General features: G+C 37.9%; 1 protein-coding gene across 1 annotated transcript in view; it reads right to left on the reverse strand.

Moving 5' to 3' along the window:
* LOC139724625 (galanin receptor 2a-like) overlaps positions 1-16,535 on the reverse strand; it is a 53,903-nt gene extending 37,368 nt beyond the window's left edge. The window contains exon 1 of the mRNA XM_071635757.1: positions 16,460-16,535. The gene's annotated coding sequence lies outside the window, so the exon portion shown is untranslated. The remainder of the gene's footprint in view (positions 1-16,459) is intronic.
* Between the last annotated feature and the right edge of the window lie 566 nt (positions 16,536-17,101).

Here is a 17,101-nt window from a genome sequence, read left to right on the forward strand (position 1 = left end):
AGCGCACAACACATAGTCCATATGTCCCTGTGAGGTCGACTCCACTTTTCTGTTGAAACGTTATATCCGTTTTCTTCTATGAGCACATAGCAGTCCTGACTTCAACAAAATAATTTCGTTGTAGAACGTTGCTTACTTGAAAGTCTAAAGTAAGAAACAGAGTCTGGTGTTTTTCCTTTCTGCTCTAGCGTATACCTGCAAAACTGCAAAAAGTATTAGAGTGAAATTGTAAAGTCAGAGAAAGCTAGCTTTTATTGAGGACTGACGATTCGATATTGACCTTTTGACAAGTAACGTCCGGTGCTCAATGATCGAGTTCACAGTAAAGTATTTCACGGGGCAGCTCTTCGATCTTCCATCAGATCGTCAGCGACTCACTTTTTTCTCGTTCTCTTTTCTTAAAGTTAATGGTTCTTTTTGTAAGAAAATATTTACGTTCCCCCAGTGACCACTTTTCAGTCTGACGATGATGATTATTGTCATTGCAGAGGTCAAATTCAGGGATAATGAGGATGCAATACTAGTAGTGGCAGTGTCGCTTCATATAAAACGGGTTTACTGTTGAACCTGGAAAACACACCATGAGCAGGTGCTGTATTTACGAAACTCCAACGTGTTGGCGGCATGTTACGTGTGTATCACTAGAGTCATCTTCCACAAGTTTTATCTACTGTTTCGAACATTCTAGAGCTTCTTGATATTTCAAGAGTAAGGCCTTATCATTTTCCACTAGAAAAAAAAAATGAAAAGCGACACGCACAAACAATTCTATTATGTTATTTATGATAAGAAAGATAGGGAAAAGGCTGTTTGACGTAGATTTTAGTTCACTATTTTGTTTCTTGCTCCCCATTAGGGAAAAAAAACACTTTATCCTTTTTTTTTTGGGGGGGGGGGAATTTTCTTCCTTCATCATGTTCGTGGAGAAGAGGAGAAAAAGCTTTCATCATCTTCGACGTCCTCTTCTAGTTTTCCTCATGTTTTCTTCAAGTGATCCTTGATAACAATGAAAACGATATGAATTCTACAAGTGTTAGTGTAGGCGTATGATAAGTATTTCCATTCAAGTCGCATGTATTTCCTTACATTGAGAAATTCTGGCCGAATGTTTTGATTAATTCAGTCTCGGGTTTAGTTTCTACTTTGGTGTCACAGGCAACAACGACAACAGGTAATTTCAGTCCGAACCGCCCGCTTGCATCCATCCAATCAGTGCAAGGTTAAAACGATTCATGTCCACAGTGTAGGTTTCTGCATAAAAGCAACAAAGAAGGCAGTCCTTCGTGTTTTATGTTCCTGTCTTATAAGAGCCATTCACCGGGAACATGCACAACACGTGTTAATAATATGGCCGTCATTGTTGCAATGTGGGCATGATTAGTCACTGTTCGCTGATAGTCCATGAAAGAACAAGTTAATACAGACATCTGTTTTAATTAATCACCTTTTTCAACACGTCGTACCAGTATCAGGTGGCAAGGGCGAACTCGTCTGCAACCAGCGCCGAACAAAGTACGAGTTACTAAAAGCACATCGTAGGGATTCCTGTCCGCACTATGAGAAATGCAGCATATTACTAATAATTGTAGTGAAATGGCTTTTCACTCTGTGGCAGGTGTATTTGACACGTTCAGTGCTCACAAAAACGTTCATTAGCAAAAGCCGCCTACACGCCACAAGAACAGTAGAATGTGAGGCAGGCCCGTAACGGGGGGGGGGGGGGGGGGGGGGGGGGAGGGAGGAGGGGTTCCGCTGGCGAGCAGGGTCCGCTTTTATCAAAAAACAGGTGAAAACAGAGAGAGGTGGAAACTTCTTTTCAAAGCTCAAATTGCACAAGACATGATGGAATGTATGTGTGTGTGTTTGGTGTATGTGTGTGTGTGTGTGTGTGTGTGTGCTTTTGTGCTTTTGTGCTTTTGTGCTTGTGTTTGATTTGATTTTGATTTATTTATTCACCGTAAATTCAGCATAAAAAAGAGTACAGTAAAAGTATGATAAGCAATATACAACATATGATCAACAGTAGAATAATACATAGAATGCATCAAATATGGAAAAGAGGAAGAAAACAAGAGAGGGAAATAAGCAACGAATATGTACGGTAGGATAGCCCATTCAGCTCAGTCTACGAAGACATGGCTGTTCTTCCATGGGGTCCTAGTATAAAATTGATATACTAGGACCCCATGGAATGATGTGTGTGTGTGTGTGTGTGTGTCTGTGTGTCTGTGTATGTCTGCGTATATAAATGAGGATGGGCGGGGTTATAGTTGATGTAGTTAGGTAATATAGTAGAGTAATGGTGTGCAAGTTCAGGGGGTCAAGCAGGAATACGGTTTGTTTTGATAATCCTTATGCACACATGGTTATTTTGTTTTGTACAGGGGGTAGGTTGAAAAAAAATGATGATGAGGTTTGTTCGGTCAATTTAAGCATGATTTTTTTTTTTTCAGTTTATGGCAAGTTTGGGGAAATGCTGTATTCTCAAGGGAGTGTAAAGGAGTTTATGTAATGAAGCGTATATTGATTAATTTGATCGAGTTGATCAAGATGTTTTTTTTTTTGGTTTTTTGTGCTCTGCAAAAAAAAAGTATGTTAAAAAGGGATTTAGCTGCACATTTTTTTTTGTGTGTGTGTAGTAAGGCAGATATGGATTGGCTTGATTAGGTTAATCAATTTAATTTGCATAATTTCATGTCATTTTTCGTATATAAACATGGTATGATTTGAAAAAATATATATATATTGTACTGTATGTTGGAAAAAATGATGTAGCAGCACAAGAAAGAAGAATGCAGCTGCTTTTTGGTTGTTGATATTGTTCATATTAATTTCATTGTCAACATGGACCTGATATTGAATGAAACTTAAATAAAGAATTTCATAAAACAAAAAAGTGTGTCTGTGTGTGTGTGTGTTTTAATCAACAACAGTCCATATATACATACCAATAACCTTGATAGGTTGAACTCTTCCCACCCCCGCCTCACCAGGGTCTATTGTTGAGAGTCATCCCTCCGAGAGAATGGATGAACGAGATAATTGTCTTGAAGACCAGTGTATAACCCAACCTCGACTATGGCCTTACGCAGCTAGAAGGTGAGTTGTTGTTTTTTTATCATGTGCGTTATTCTGTAGATTCGTTAATGCAATGTAAACATAAGACTAATTAGATAGATAACTTATATATATATATATATATATATATATATATATATATATATATATATTGACAAGTTATTTGTTATCTATCCAGTTATCCGGGATTTTTTATTCATGTTTATCATTGTCCATCATTGTCTTTGCACTGACAAAGGTCTGAGGCAGACCAAAAATTTTGTAATAAAAAGTTTTGTTATCGTTGGATCTATGGCGTACTTGAGACTCTTTCTTCAAATAATTACAACATTCGAAGTCCAACACGTGGAAAGTTCCAAGATGAACATATATATACATATATATAAATAGATAAATGAATATATATATATATATATATACATGTATATATATATATATATATATATATATATATTATTATGTATATATATATATATATATATATATATATATATATTGGATACATAAAGGTCTTCCTTTTCTAAAATGAACTCCTCCCCCCCCCCCCGAAAAAAAAAAATGAAATGATAAAATAAAATGTTGTTACCGGGCTGCGAGAAAAGATGTGAGGATACGTACGTGTTAGCATTCATTTCTTTGCGCCAGTTTCCATAATCTCTAATCTATATCATGAGCATTCTTATGCATTCAAAGAATAGCTGATATTGAGATGCTCAATAGGTTCCACTGCCATAAATAGGCCACATATAACAGAAGTGCAATGACAACCTGAGTTGGCACTATTGTGGTGAGTATACACGCAGTCTGCATGCCTTCTCAATTGAACGACCAAATCGATCAAGTCAATCGCGGTGAAGCCCGACCCAGTTCGCTCCAAACATTCTCAGCATGACATCCCCCTCTGAACCCAGGAAGCTCCTTGCCCGAACAATATACATCCGGACAATTGACAACCATGTGCCACATAGTACCAGTCACTTCCGCAGTCATCGGCCTTGAGAGGAATCTCAAACAGGATGAGATGGAGCGCGAGAACATTACCTGGCAGACGTCTCCATGGCAACCCTCATTCCTCTTTGCTACACGACTGCAGCTATACACTTGACCGACATCTACCACAAACATGCCTGTATGTGGCCTTTTTCTGGAGTATGTTTTTTTCAGTTGGACCATCTTCTCTAAAGAGTTAGAAGGATAAACAACAAAAACAACAACAAAACTTCAAATGCAAGGGAAAGGAAGAGTGAGAATAAAATAATAAACATGTTGTGAGGTGTGAGTGTATCAACTGTTGAGCTGTTGCAGCTCCATTAGTGTCAAAGTAGGATTCTCAGAGACCAAAAAAGGGACAATATTGACTCTCCTTTTTTAGATGACTTTAAATCAGCGCATTTGTAGAACAAGTTCAGACAGGTATAATTACAACATCCAATTTTACAACATCCAACAGAGTTAGTTTCCCTTTATCATCTCAGTCAAGTCATCATTCTTTTTTACATAAGTCCTCCTAAGTATTTCCCTGTCTGTGTTCTAAATATAACGATGTGTTTGTTTTTTTCTCCTGCATTCTTACCAACATAACTACGTATAAAAAATGTTTTGCATTACATTCAATCCAGCTTGTATTTCATAACTTATTTTACATTATGAAATCCAGATTGCTTGCGTCCACAATGGCACATGCTGTAGTTCCCTCTTTTTTCTCCCTTTTTTTCCTCTCTTTTTTTCCTCTTTTTTTTTCCTTTCCTTTTCTCTCTTTTTCCTCTTCCCAATCATTTTGATGTCAGTTGACATCGGTTCGTTTATTGTGTTTTATATTGATGTTTTGTGTATTTTCTGAGGGTCCCATATCGTACAAGCTTTGCTTCTTAGTGAGACCCTCCACTTCCATCCTCATCCTTAGTTGACTTGTATTATGCGCTTTATGTATTTAACATAGATGTAATCGCATCTACTATTCATTTTCATAATTATCTTATGTACCTTTTCTAATTTTGTTCTGTATCACAAATATCCCGTGTATATGCAATGTACATAATTTCTTTGTTCATTTTGATGGAGGTGAAAAATAAAGTTGAATTGAATTGAATTATAAATACTTCTTTAAAATCAGATAATGGGTAGAATATCTAAGTTCTGGAATTGGAATAAAATGTAGGCCCTATTGTTTACTATTGGGAACAGTAATTAAAAACATGTTCCAAGTTATCACATTTGATGCATATATATGTGTAGGTTAACTGTGTCACAAAACATATACCATATGAAAATTTCGCAATAAAGCCAAAAATATAAAGAGATATCACTATTTTTCTCCATTAACCATAACTGTAGACGGTTTATTCTTGAAACAATTTTATTATAACTACAATTGTTCACATTTCGTATATTATACAATACTTAACATTGATTATACTGATTTACATTTCTACATTGGTTGTTTCTATCCCTAAGTCACATTATAGAACTATTTTGAAGCACTAAAGCTGAGTTTTGGTTTCATCTGCAAATGGTAAATAATCTGTCTTTAAAGGTGCACATGTTTTCAATGAGTAATCTCACAATGGAGGAGACCTCGATGTAATCCACGCTCTCTCAAATATTACGAAAATCATATTTGTCGTGAATGATTAGGCAACATTTCCATTGATTTTTTTTTCTCCCAGAGGGGCCCATATTTTACGAGCATTGTCCTTTCAGTGGGTCCCTCCATTTTTCGCACAATGCATATTGGTACTTCGCTTTGATTAGTTCAGTACTCATTTTACTGTATCGTAACTAAGGTTTCATTGTTGTTTACTCTGTTCAATCCACATTATCTTGTTTGCATTATTTCTGTCCCTAAAACAGTGAGATGTATACTATCTTATTGTCAGAAAATGGAAATAAACTTGAACTTGAACTTAAACTGCAACTTTGTTTTCCCTGAGGTCATCGTTTGATGGGTTTATATCATAATTCAATAATGATGATAACATAAGACTACTTTTTAAATGATACTATTCGTCATTAATTTGGATAAAAAAAGAAATTTAGTAAAGATCGATGTGTTGTCCAATAGCAGACCTCTGCGATGGTGACGTCATCTCCTCTCTAGATTTGAATTCGTTATTTTTTTTCAAAACATGGGGAACTGTAAAATTCGCAAACTTGTCTACTTTTTTAATCAGAGGGTGTTTAATCTAATGAAACCTCTCCCCTTTTGTTCGCCACTTATTACTCAGAGTATATAAAAGAAAAGTCAAAAATAGTGGAGAAGACGCTTTAAGATGGAGAAACAACCTTGAGGCGTGATGTATTGTTGCTAAAGCAGTAACAGTTTATGCATTCATAATCATCAGCGGTATATTTCAATTCTCTCTCTCTCTCTCTCTCTCTCTTCCGTTCCTGGTATATTGTTGATTTCCCGTCATCTAAAGGTGTTATTTTGAAAACAGAATAGACAATAGGCACCGCATGACGTCAATGACGCAATTCACACGTTTGCCGATGCCCAAAAATGAAAGAAATTCTAATGTATATTAATGTCTGAAATGTATTTTTGTCACTTCCCGTTATGCTACTTCTTTTAAAGTGATATGATTACAAAACTCATCTATTTATTTCTAGTCTCATGTCACATAAGCACCTCTGGCAAGGTCACCAATATCCTTGTCGTTTTCATGTAAATCACTTGTGATTTTACGTAACAGTGCTTCATTGTAAGTAGCTTACGAAAAACAAGGTGTTTCACGCTCAGCTGAAAATTTTTTTTTGATTCTCTCTGCAGCAGCGAGTATCCTTTAAAGACGTACTTTTGCCAGTGATGTATGATTTTATTTCTATTTTTGTGTGAGTGCTTGTATATTATCTTTTATTCTACGTAACGCAATTCCCCTCCGTTCTGAACATATTTATTGCACACACACACACACACACACACACACACACATACCCATCACATATACAGAAACGTAAATACGAACACGATGTGCAGCATTTTACATACCAGCTCTATCCGCTTCAATACTAAAAGGGCAATTACACAAAGGTTATCTCACCTCAGGATAAAGTGCACATTTCACAAAGGTGATGGTTTTACACTTATGTAAAAGCTTACGAAAGAGGTGAGAATCAAAATTCAATTTAGGGAAAGAGAAAAGGTCAACAAGGTAGACTCCTCAATATATTTGATTAAAGGGCGCCTCACACAGAAATTGCCCCATGAGTTCACTTTGAAAGTCAACTGTTGTTGTTATTGTCTTCTAGACGATTCACATCGAGAGGTTCCTTTGACCTGACCTGGTTGAAGACCGAAAACTGCCAACGAAGTGTTTGATGTGGATGGTCGTATTCAGGGCTCGTATTTCTAACGAGATGGGTATACGTAACCAACGATCTATTCAAGTGCGCGTCACGTCGACTGCCGAATGGCCAACGGGCGGTTTGTGGATCTCACTGTAAGATAAACGCGAGAGGAGCTGGGGGACTTGACGGGGAATTCAGTTAATGGATGCGTATGGGATCCCCACGACGCATATCAGTATTTGACCATTGCCACTGACAAATTGAGTTAGAACACAGGTCCTGAGGCCTGCGCAAGCGCACTTTACAATACCATGTCTCAATTCTTTCTATCTCCCATTTCTCCCTATCTCTTTTTTTCATTCCATCTCTCTTCTCCTCTTTCTCTTCTTCCGTTCCTTACATTTTTTCTCTCTGTCATCTTTCCCTATCTTTGCTTCTCTTATACAAGCTGCCTATCTTAATAGTTTATTTCGATTTGTTGTTTTATTTAATTCGTTCTCGATGGAGTCATTTGGGAGCCTTTCTATGTATAAAGTGCGTGACACAGTGGTGTTTTTGCTGCTGCTATTTCATCAACGCCATCCCCCTCAGACATACACTTTCACGCGCGCGCGCGCACACACACACACACACACACACACACTCACACATATTCCTTCCTGAGCATTTTCAGGATAGGATGAACTGAACTGAATATATATAGGCGCTAAAGTTTATTACCTTTTTCGAGGCATGTTGTGCAGTCTATATAAGCGGTAAGCTAAAAAATACAAAGATGATGGGGAAAAAATCACTAGCTTTAATTGTCTTTCACTCACCTGGGCTTTAGAGCAATAACGCAGCAAACAGATACGAGGCAAAGACTATTATTGGTGATTGCATATGTCCGTCGTATCCATAGCAACCTTTTTCCACTAATGACACCATTCAGCTTAGAAGCTTGGATCGCAGAGTTAATTGTCTTCCTCAAACAAGACCAAAATTATATGAAGTGACCCCTATATTCTTGGCATTCGTGGGAATTATGAATTAAAAAAAATCTCAAACTACACACACTTGCTTTTATTGACATGTAGCATACTTTGCGATGGGATGGAAATTAAGCTTGTGATATTTTTACGTTCATCAAAGTGGCAACGTTTGGCACTCTAATTCGAGAATTATTGAAACAAGGGCTATACTCTTGTTAAGGAGAGTAAGTTGTCTTATGAAAACGTTTATTCTATCGATTCAGTCTTTAGTTTCACCATTTACTTTTGATCGTTGTGAAAGTAATTCGCCTCAAAACATGCAGGGAATGCTAAACACTATAATCAGTAGCAGTTTTATATTCATTTTGGTCAAAATTGACAGGTTTATTTGTTTCTTTGTTCTCATTGTCAGTTGATGATTCCTGGCAGGACTTCTAAAAATTGAAATTTCTACAACTGTTTGGATAGAATCATTGGTATTACATCTTTAACATTGCTTTAATTATTGTAAAATCTTTCTTTGTATATGTTCATTTTTTTTATTGTGAGTAATCTTTAATGTTTGTGATTGAAAAATGTCATTTTGTATATGCGGAACCCCAAGTAAGAACTGTTGTATTTTACGAATACGGATGAATGGGTGATGATTATTTTTTTTTTCATATTACGTATTTTATGGTTTATTATATCTTTTATCTGAATACGAAAATTAAAACAAACTAACCATTGATGTCTTGAGCATCCAAAATCTTTATCCACATTTCTCAGATAATGATAGACCACAGTCATATACATTTAATCAATTTGCCAAAAAGTGAAAATCTGAGTCTTCTGTCAAGCTAATTCCCCGTATTACTCCGTATTCTTTTCTTTCTGTAGCCGTCAGCTTGAGAAGCAAATCTACCAATAATATTAACGGATTTTTTTTTTCATATAAATTTCATTTCCTCCAATGCAATTCGAGTTTTTGAGTAACCAATCGGTATAGGAATACCAATAAAGTTACTAAGAAAATCATTGTGGGATATAGTCACATCTATTAAGCCTTTATCAATGAAACGTGTTATATCAATTTTTAAGAGTGTGACTATTATCATGTTTTATATGACTGTGTAAATGTACTACAACTCATGCAGAATGTTGGTGTTAAGCACATTATTACATGGAGTATCTGTCATCTGTTACAATAAACATTTTCGGAACTATTGGCATTAATTCTAATTTAAACCATTCAAATCCTTACTTCGCATTTTCGTAGCTAAATGTCATCACTTTTATCTCAACCATTCAAATCATTACTTTTATTCATGCTATATCAATATCAGATAGCAGTGCCCGCAGGAGCAGTATCATAGTGTAAGAAGTCGTTATTATGATATTCACCACGGGTAGTACGACAAATGCTTTCTCAGAACCTTGCGATCCCCTCGAGCAGGTCGGGGATATGTGTTTCCCTACGATTTACCAGCAGACAGGTGCGGCTGAGGCTTGCCCCCAAGGGGTTCCAAGAGCTTTATAGGAGACAAAAGCCAAAATATAAATGTGGAGTGACTACTGCAAGTCGCAATATTAGCCGAACACATCAGTTTATTTTTTTTCATAAAAATATACTTTCCATTTACTTGTTGACTTGTTGAAAAAGGTAAGACCAGTTCTCTTCATTATACTAAAAGGAAACGTGAAAGTGCAGTGAACTTTCTTTATGACTTTCTATATATTGTTGTCCATAATGACGTCATGAAGTCTAGTAGTTTCCTTGTCCATAGATGACGTCATCGAAACTTTCAAGATTCATACAACTTTTGAGTCAGACTGTCCGATTTTCCTCAAACTTTCCTTGATTTTTTTCTGCTAATATTGGTGCTTTCGGTATTAGGGCTTCGGTTTCCTTTAACTGTGTAGCAAGGATTTGATTTATTCATTGCGACAGCGTTATAGGGCATCTGGTTCTGAATGTTGTCCATGATAACAGCATTCTGTCATTTTTAACAGATAATGTAATCCCACGCTTTTCCAACCATCAAAAACCAGTTCAATTTCTACAAGGGTGTTGACTTACATACCTCATTTCATTCTTGGTTTTTCTGCTCCTTGGTCTAATTAAGAAGACATAGCTTTTATCAGTGGCAACATTTTACATTACGCTGTGACATTATGAAATAAGGACATCGTCATTGACGTCAACGTTGGTGGAATGTTTTGTAAGATGTAGATATGACTCTTTGTTTTTGGTAGTGTACGTCGAGTGTATTTCCTCTACCCAGACCCGTTATGGTTAGAGTGGCGACTGTCTGTGGCGTCTGATAACTATTCTTCCAGCATTCTTATTAGCACCTGTCTTTTTCCATTACACCTCGCGGTGAGAATTGCTTTTGTTTCAACTACTGTGAGCTGAGATCCCCAAATGTGACGAGAGTGCCATGCGTGATAACTTTTAAATTGAGTCTTCCTAATGTGAATTGTGATGGGAATCTTAGGTAATACCGCGTGTTAATGTTCAGTAGCATTGTCTGGGTGACGTAAAACAACGGGAATCTCAAATAATCGCAAAAGGCAAACACGCAAGAGACATGATTTCAATAACATATGAATTACGATGTGCACGTAGACATGGTTATAGAGGGGATTGTATGATATTGTAGAAGTCGGTGCTGCATTTTGAATAGCGGGGATAAGAAGGTCCTCGAGGCTGGAGATTAAGATGCGCGGAATTCACTATACTCCCACCTGGCCTCTTTGACAGTGCATCCGTAATCTAAACTCCCTCAGTGGTCTCTGCGTTCCTCACTTTTCCCCGGGTCGAACAGATGAGACGGTCTCGAGTGATATTGGCACGCTGAGTGACGGCGGTAAATCCTATGATACCTTGTTCAGGAAATTGGCCCTAAGTGGTTATCTGGAGGAGCAAGCGTGGATGATGCTGCCATACCTCGAGCAAAGGAGGCAAATCGACTATTGATAGCAGCTTTTACAAGGTCGCAGGCACAGTAGAGTCATCATTATGAAAGGATAATACCAGTCCTCCAATGAACATTAATCCACTGAGTGGTGGAAACGGAGCATGACTGCCATCATTCACAGGGAATTACAAGGCAACACATTAATGTCGGCTTAAAAGGGTCGAAATGATTACATCGAGGTATGACATGTAGTGCGAGCAGCAAGCAAATGAAATTACTCTGGAACGAATCAAGGTGAACTTTATTTAGGCATAACATGGTGGGTGGATAAAGAAAACTTTCTGATCGTATCACTTTTTCACCTGTCTCATGAACTCCTCCCCCCCCCCCCCTCCCCCGCCAACATCAGTTAAACATCTAATGCACTGTTTGGACGCATACGAAAGTGTTTCCTTAACATGGTTGATGAGTTGTACTAGAGCTGACAATAATGATCAAACTTGGGAGCATTCAAGTCGTAGACCTGAAGCTGCCTGAATGTGATATCAACCTGTTGTTGACTGGCGATTATTCAAAGTGTCTTTTTCCCCGATAATGTCAGTTAAATACCTCATGCTTTGTTTAGACACACTATGCATGCGTTCAGACACATTATGCATACGTTCACCTTATAGGTTCATGAAATGTAACAGAGCTGACAGATTTAACTTGTAAGCATTCTAGTCATGACCCTAAGAAGTCCTTTAGCGTCCTTTTCCCTGTCAACATACGTTAAACATCTCCTGCAGTGTTTGGACAAAAAATACAAGATGAATACTTCTAACCAACAGGTATGATGTGTAATGGAGCTGAGAGTTATGATTTAACTTGTTAGCATTCATGTGGTGACCCTGCTATGAGGCGTGGAATAGTAACCTGTTGCTGATCGTATATCATTCAAAGTGTCTTTTCCCCCGCCAACATCGGTTAAAGATTTCATGCATTTTTTGGTCACAATGATGAATACGTTCATTTAACATGGTTGATGATTTATGATAGAGCTGATGGTTATAATCTACACCGTATAGCATTCAGGCTGTGAGCCTGAGGCGCGTAGGATAGTAACCTGTTTTTCCGCCAGCATCAGTGAAACATCTCATGCATTGTTTGCACACTTGTCATGATGAATACTTTCCCCCAACGGGTCCGTGATCTGAAACAGAGCTGAGATGAGTAAAGTTAGTAGCATTTAAGTCGTGACCCTGAGGGATGGGATATCACAGTATCCTGTTGTTGGTCGACCATTATTCAAAGTGTCTTTTCCCGACACGGCATGATGAATACGTTCACGTAAGAGGATCGCGATTTGTATTGGAGCTGAGATTTATAATTCGACTTGTTAACATTCAAGTCGTGACATTAAGGAGTGGGGTAGTAACCTGCAGTTGTTGATCGACTATTATTCAAAGTGTTTTCCCCCGCCAGCATCAATTAAACATTATCATGCATGGTTTTAGACAACAAAACATGATGAATACTTCTAACCAGCAGGTTTGTGATCTGTAATGGAGCCGAAAGTTGCGATTTAACTTGTTAGCATTCATGCGATGACCCTGAGGCGTGGAATAGTAACCTGTTGTTGATCAACTATTTTTCAAAGTATCTTTTCCCCCGCCAGCATCAGTTAAACATCCCATGCATGGTTCTGACGCATGATGAATACGTTCACGTAACAGGTTTGTGATTTGCAAAATAGCTGAGAAAAGAGTTTTGATTTAACTCGGCAGCATGCAGTAATGTCGCGACCCTGAGGTGGGGGCATTAACCTGTCGTTGGTGTATTATTCAAAGTGTCTGTCGACGATTAATGGATGACACCCACGTTTCTGGTTGCCAAGGGGCATTTCCTTTTGCATTTACCATAAGACCTATATATACAAGACACGGAAGTAGCCCGCAAGCCATATAAGCGGCGGATTGCAGATCATAATGTATCGTCCTGAATCTATTAAAATGAATGGCAGAAAGGGTGAGTAACCCTTTCCTCTGCCAATGAGTCAAGCGTGCATAAAATTCACATATCTACCTACGCACTAAGAAATACGGTTTCAAATTTGAACCCCAAAATTGTCCCTATACAACCACCCTAATGGGTGCAACTTTGCACCACAGTAAGCAATTTATACCCTTAGAGGTGCAATACGCTGAATTGTGAACCTGCAGGGGTGCGAATTTGCACCCTCAGTTTTGTCCTAATCAAGGGTGCAAACATGCACCATAAACATTAATACATTGTGAATTAAACATTTAGACCACGAGTACCAAGGTTTTACCCGTAAGATCAAACTTACACTCTAATGGATATGTCCGCTTCTTTGTAGGTCCGAATATAAATATTAAGTGATTTAATTTCTACTTGCATAATAAAAGGTACAAATGTGTACCCCAGGATGCTGGTATAGGGATAAATAGGGTGCAAATTTGAACCTTTATTTTTTAGTGTGTATGGACATGAGATAAACATGGCCTACAGAGAAATGGTATTTCCATTGTCAATTTCCTTTTGTCTGTATTACACAAGCTGTAAAAACTGATTTTGTTGAGGACTTGACCTATAGCAATGGCAAGGTTAAGAAGACATTCTCATTGACCTGAGTAAAATAGTTTTTTTTTTCTTTTTCAGCTGAATCAAATCACTTTTATACAGAACACACACACACACACACACACATAGACACACAAGCAAAAAGTACACATTGTGTCATGAGCATTATAAAACTGAATGCTGATGATTTCTGGCACTGTTATAATCATTAACGTGTAAAAACATCGTTTCTCAGTCGATATTCAGTGGTCAGTACGGGTATTTTGACCTCTCTGTCTCTCTCTTTCTCGCTATCGTGTGTGTGTGTGTGTGTGTGTGTGTGTGCATGTCTAGGGTATTCATGCTATCAAATTTATACGAGAAGAGACAAAGGTTGGTCAGAGTTTTTAAACTTTAATTTCGAAAATAATTCCACTACTGATTTCAAAGGACGCGCCTGACTTGAACCAAGTTCACATCATAGTCATTTGAATGGACTCACTGGTTTCTCCTAAAGCGTGCACCTAGATTATCTGGATTATTACGTTATAATCGGTTTAGCGGAGCTCGACATATATGGCTTTATAGATAATTGCCGTACCTTCGGCATTTCAGTCATCTGTGTGTCTCTCTTTATTATAGACTGAAATCAATTAATCAAACTGTTGCCCATGAAGCTATTAACATGAATAAGTTGTTTAAGTAATGAGCACTACAAAGACTTTATTGATTTTGTAGTTTGAGTGCCGAATTGCTTGATCGTCCAGCCATTTTTAAATAACATGAATAAGTAACCCTCAGGTTATCAAGCATTTGGCCTCAGCTGAATGATGATAAAAATGATGAGGACGATATTGATTTTGTGATGGTAATAAAAAATAATGATGATTATGATCTCTATAATCTACGCGGAATTTAAAACGTTGATACAGTATTCCGTCACGGACAAGGCACAACTATACACCTGGCTGGGATGGGGGCCGGAGGTGTGCGGATGCGTCAGTCAAAGACAAGATTAGATGGGTCTCTGAACCGTTTATCTCCGTGTCCAGAGTAATCGGGCATGACATTGGCAAAATTCCAATTGGTGCGCGGTTACCATGCACAGTCCCAGCAACTACACGGACTATAGACGCATTCCATCACAAGCAGATAAGTTTTGAAATCCGTCCGACCAGGAACAGACTTATAACCTCGTGTGTGTGTCTGCTTCAGAAATGGATTATAATCTAACATCATACATCGCATCCTGGGCGCTGATGAAGAATGCGATTAATAACCTGTTTGGCGTCTTGTTTATAAACCATGCATGCGCTTTCCCATCAGGATGAAGCGCTTTATGTCATTTTAAAGTTTTTATCTCATATATATATATTCATATATAGTGTAACATATTATGTCGAGAATATTGCGAGAAAGGCATTTTACCTCAGGATGAAGGCAGATTTAAACCAAGTCAATTCTGCCTTATGAATAATAAGTCTCATCCACTATAACAAACAAACCCACAAAAACGAATACCATGGTAGCAACATCAGCAAGGAGTTTATCTGTTCTTGTCTTGAGCCAAGCCTTTTCATACTTTTTTAACATTCATTTCACATTCTATAGATTACTTACGCATGCACTTGCCTGCCTTATCCAATGCTGCCTATGATAGCTGGCATTCGAGAGCAATAAGTTGATTCAAAATAACATTAAGCTTCAGAACAAACAGAGAGGATTTGCATTTTAAGGTAGTGTAGAAGGGGTTTAGAATTCTGTCGTTTCTTCCTCTCTCTCTCTCTCTCTCTCTCTCTTTGTAAGAATGTCAAACCTGGTTAGTTTCTTTGATCCGAATTCCTCAGTTTACACTTTCGCTGGCTTACGTACTCATCAGCGTACTCCTAACACATACGAGAGTCTGTTTTTGCTTGACTGTTGTATCCGTTCTCGACCGAGCACGGGAAGTATGATCGTACTCCCGCGTATGTATTCTACAATCTTGCTGGACTTTATATCATAAAAAAAAGAAATGCTGGTTTTAAACGTCATTATCAATTTAACCTAATCTCCTGTAGTTCCCGATCTTCTGAATGTCTGGCCCTTAGACAGCGGCGGCGTCATTCTACCACTAAGCGATTAATATCTGTCGTGTCTGATTTTTCGGAAATTCAGTTCATATTGCAAAGGATCACTTCATCAACTCGGGTAAATATGTAACTAAACTCTTGAAATTTCTTTGGTCTTGCATACTAGATTATATATATTATATATATATATATACATATATATATATATGTGTGAACCATATATATATATATATATATATATGACCACAAGACATTGATATTTGTATAAATCAATATTAAGTTTCAGTTTTTTACAAGTTGATAATCATCTGTGGGAAATTATAATTGCTTAAATTTCCACACGGATTGAAAAAAAAAACACTGACAAAGATAATCAAACAAATCAGGATTACAATATTCACTAATAATTTCATTATAAAGCTCTTTTTTTTTCCTGAGGAGTTTTTTGCAAAAATGACGATGCATCAAAGACGAGTAAAATAATACATACTTGAAAGCAACCAGTTCATCACACAAGGGTCAAATCATGCTGATTTTGTTTCCACCGAAATGGTGTATATAGTGGGAAAAGAATAGGAATTGGACTTACCGAGATGAAATGGCCTTGAGATTAGCCATGACCAATGTCCAAGTATCTAAGTCACCAAGTCACCGAAAGGTGTGCGATTGGCGCCTCATTGCAGTCTGACATGATCTACTGCACTGTGCACCGTAGTGGCAATTTATAACGGATCAGGCTATTACCAGCCAGTGCGCACGCTCCCGTGCTGCGTCGGCGCGAACGCGGGAAGAAATCTCCCGTAGATGTGAACTTCTTCGGACGGTGCACCGTGCCGATTTCGACATGACACATCACGTCAAAGGCTGAAACTGACTTGAAAGCAGTGCGAGAGAGAAAAGGGGATGGTGGGGGGGGGGGGGGGGGGGGAAGAGAGGGGAGAGAGAGGGGGAGGGGGAGGGAGAGACAGATAAAGGAAAAAAAGAATGGAAGATATAGATGGAAATGCTGACGCCTGAGGCAAATATTTGTATATGTTATGTTTACCTAAATTTGCATATTGGTGTAACAGATGGTTAGAGGTGGATCATACACCATTCTGTACCAGGATACTCTCTCAACATGCACACAAGGTCATTTGGAAATTTATGTTGTTTTTATCAATATAATGCCACATGTCACTCGACGGCATCCGATGAGTGATAGTTCACAAAATTAACGATGAATTCCATC

This window comes from Diadema antillarum, unplaced genomic scaffold, assembly GCF_040938485.1.
Source record: "Diadema antillarum isolate AM-2024a unplaced genomic scaffold, OU_Dant_1.0 scf00000224, whole genome shotgun sequence".
Taxonomy (NCBI): Eukaryota; Metazoa; Echinodermata; class Echinoidea; order Diadematoida; family Diadematidae; genus Diadema; species Diadema antillarum.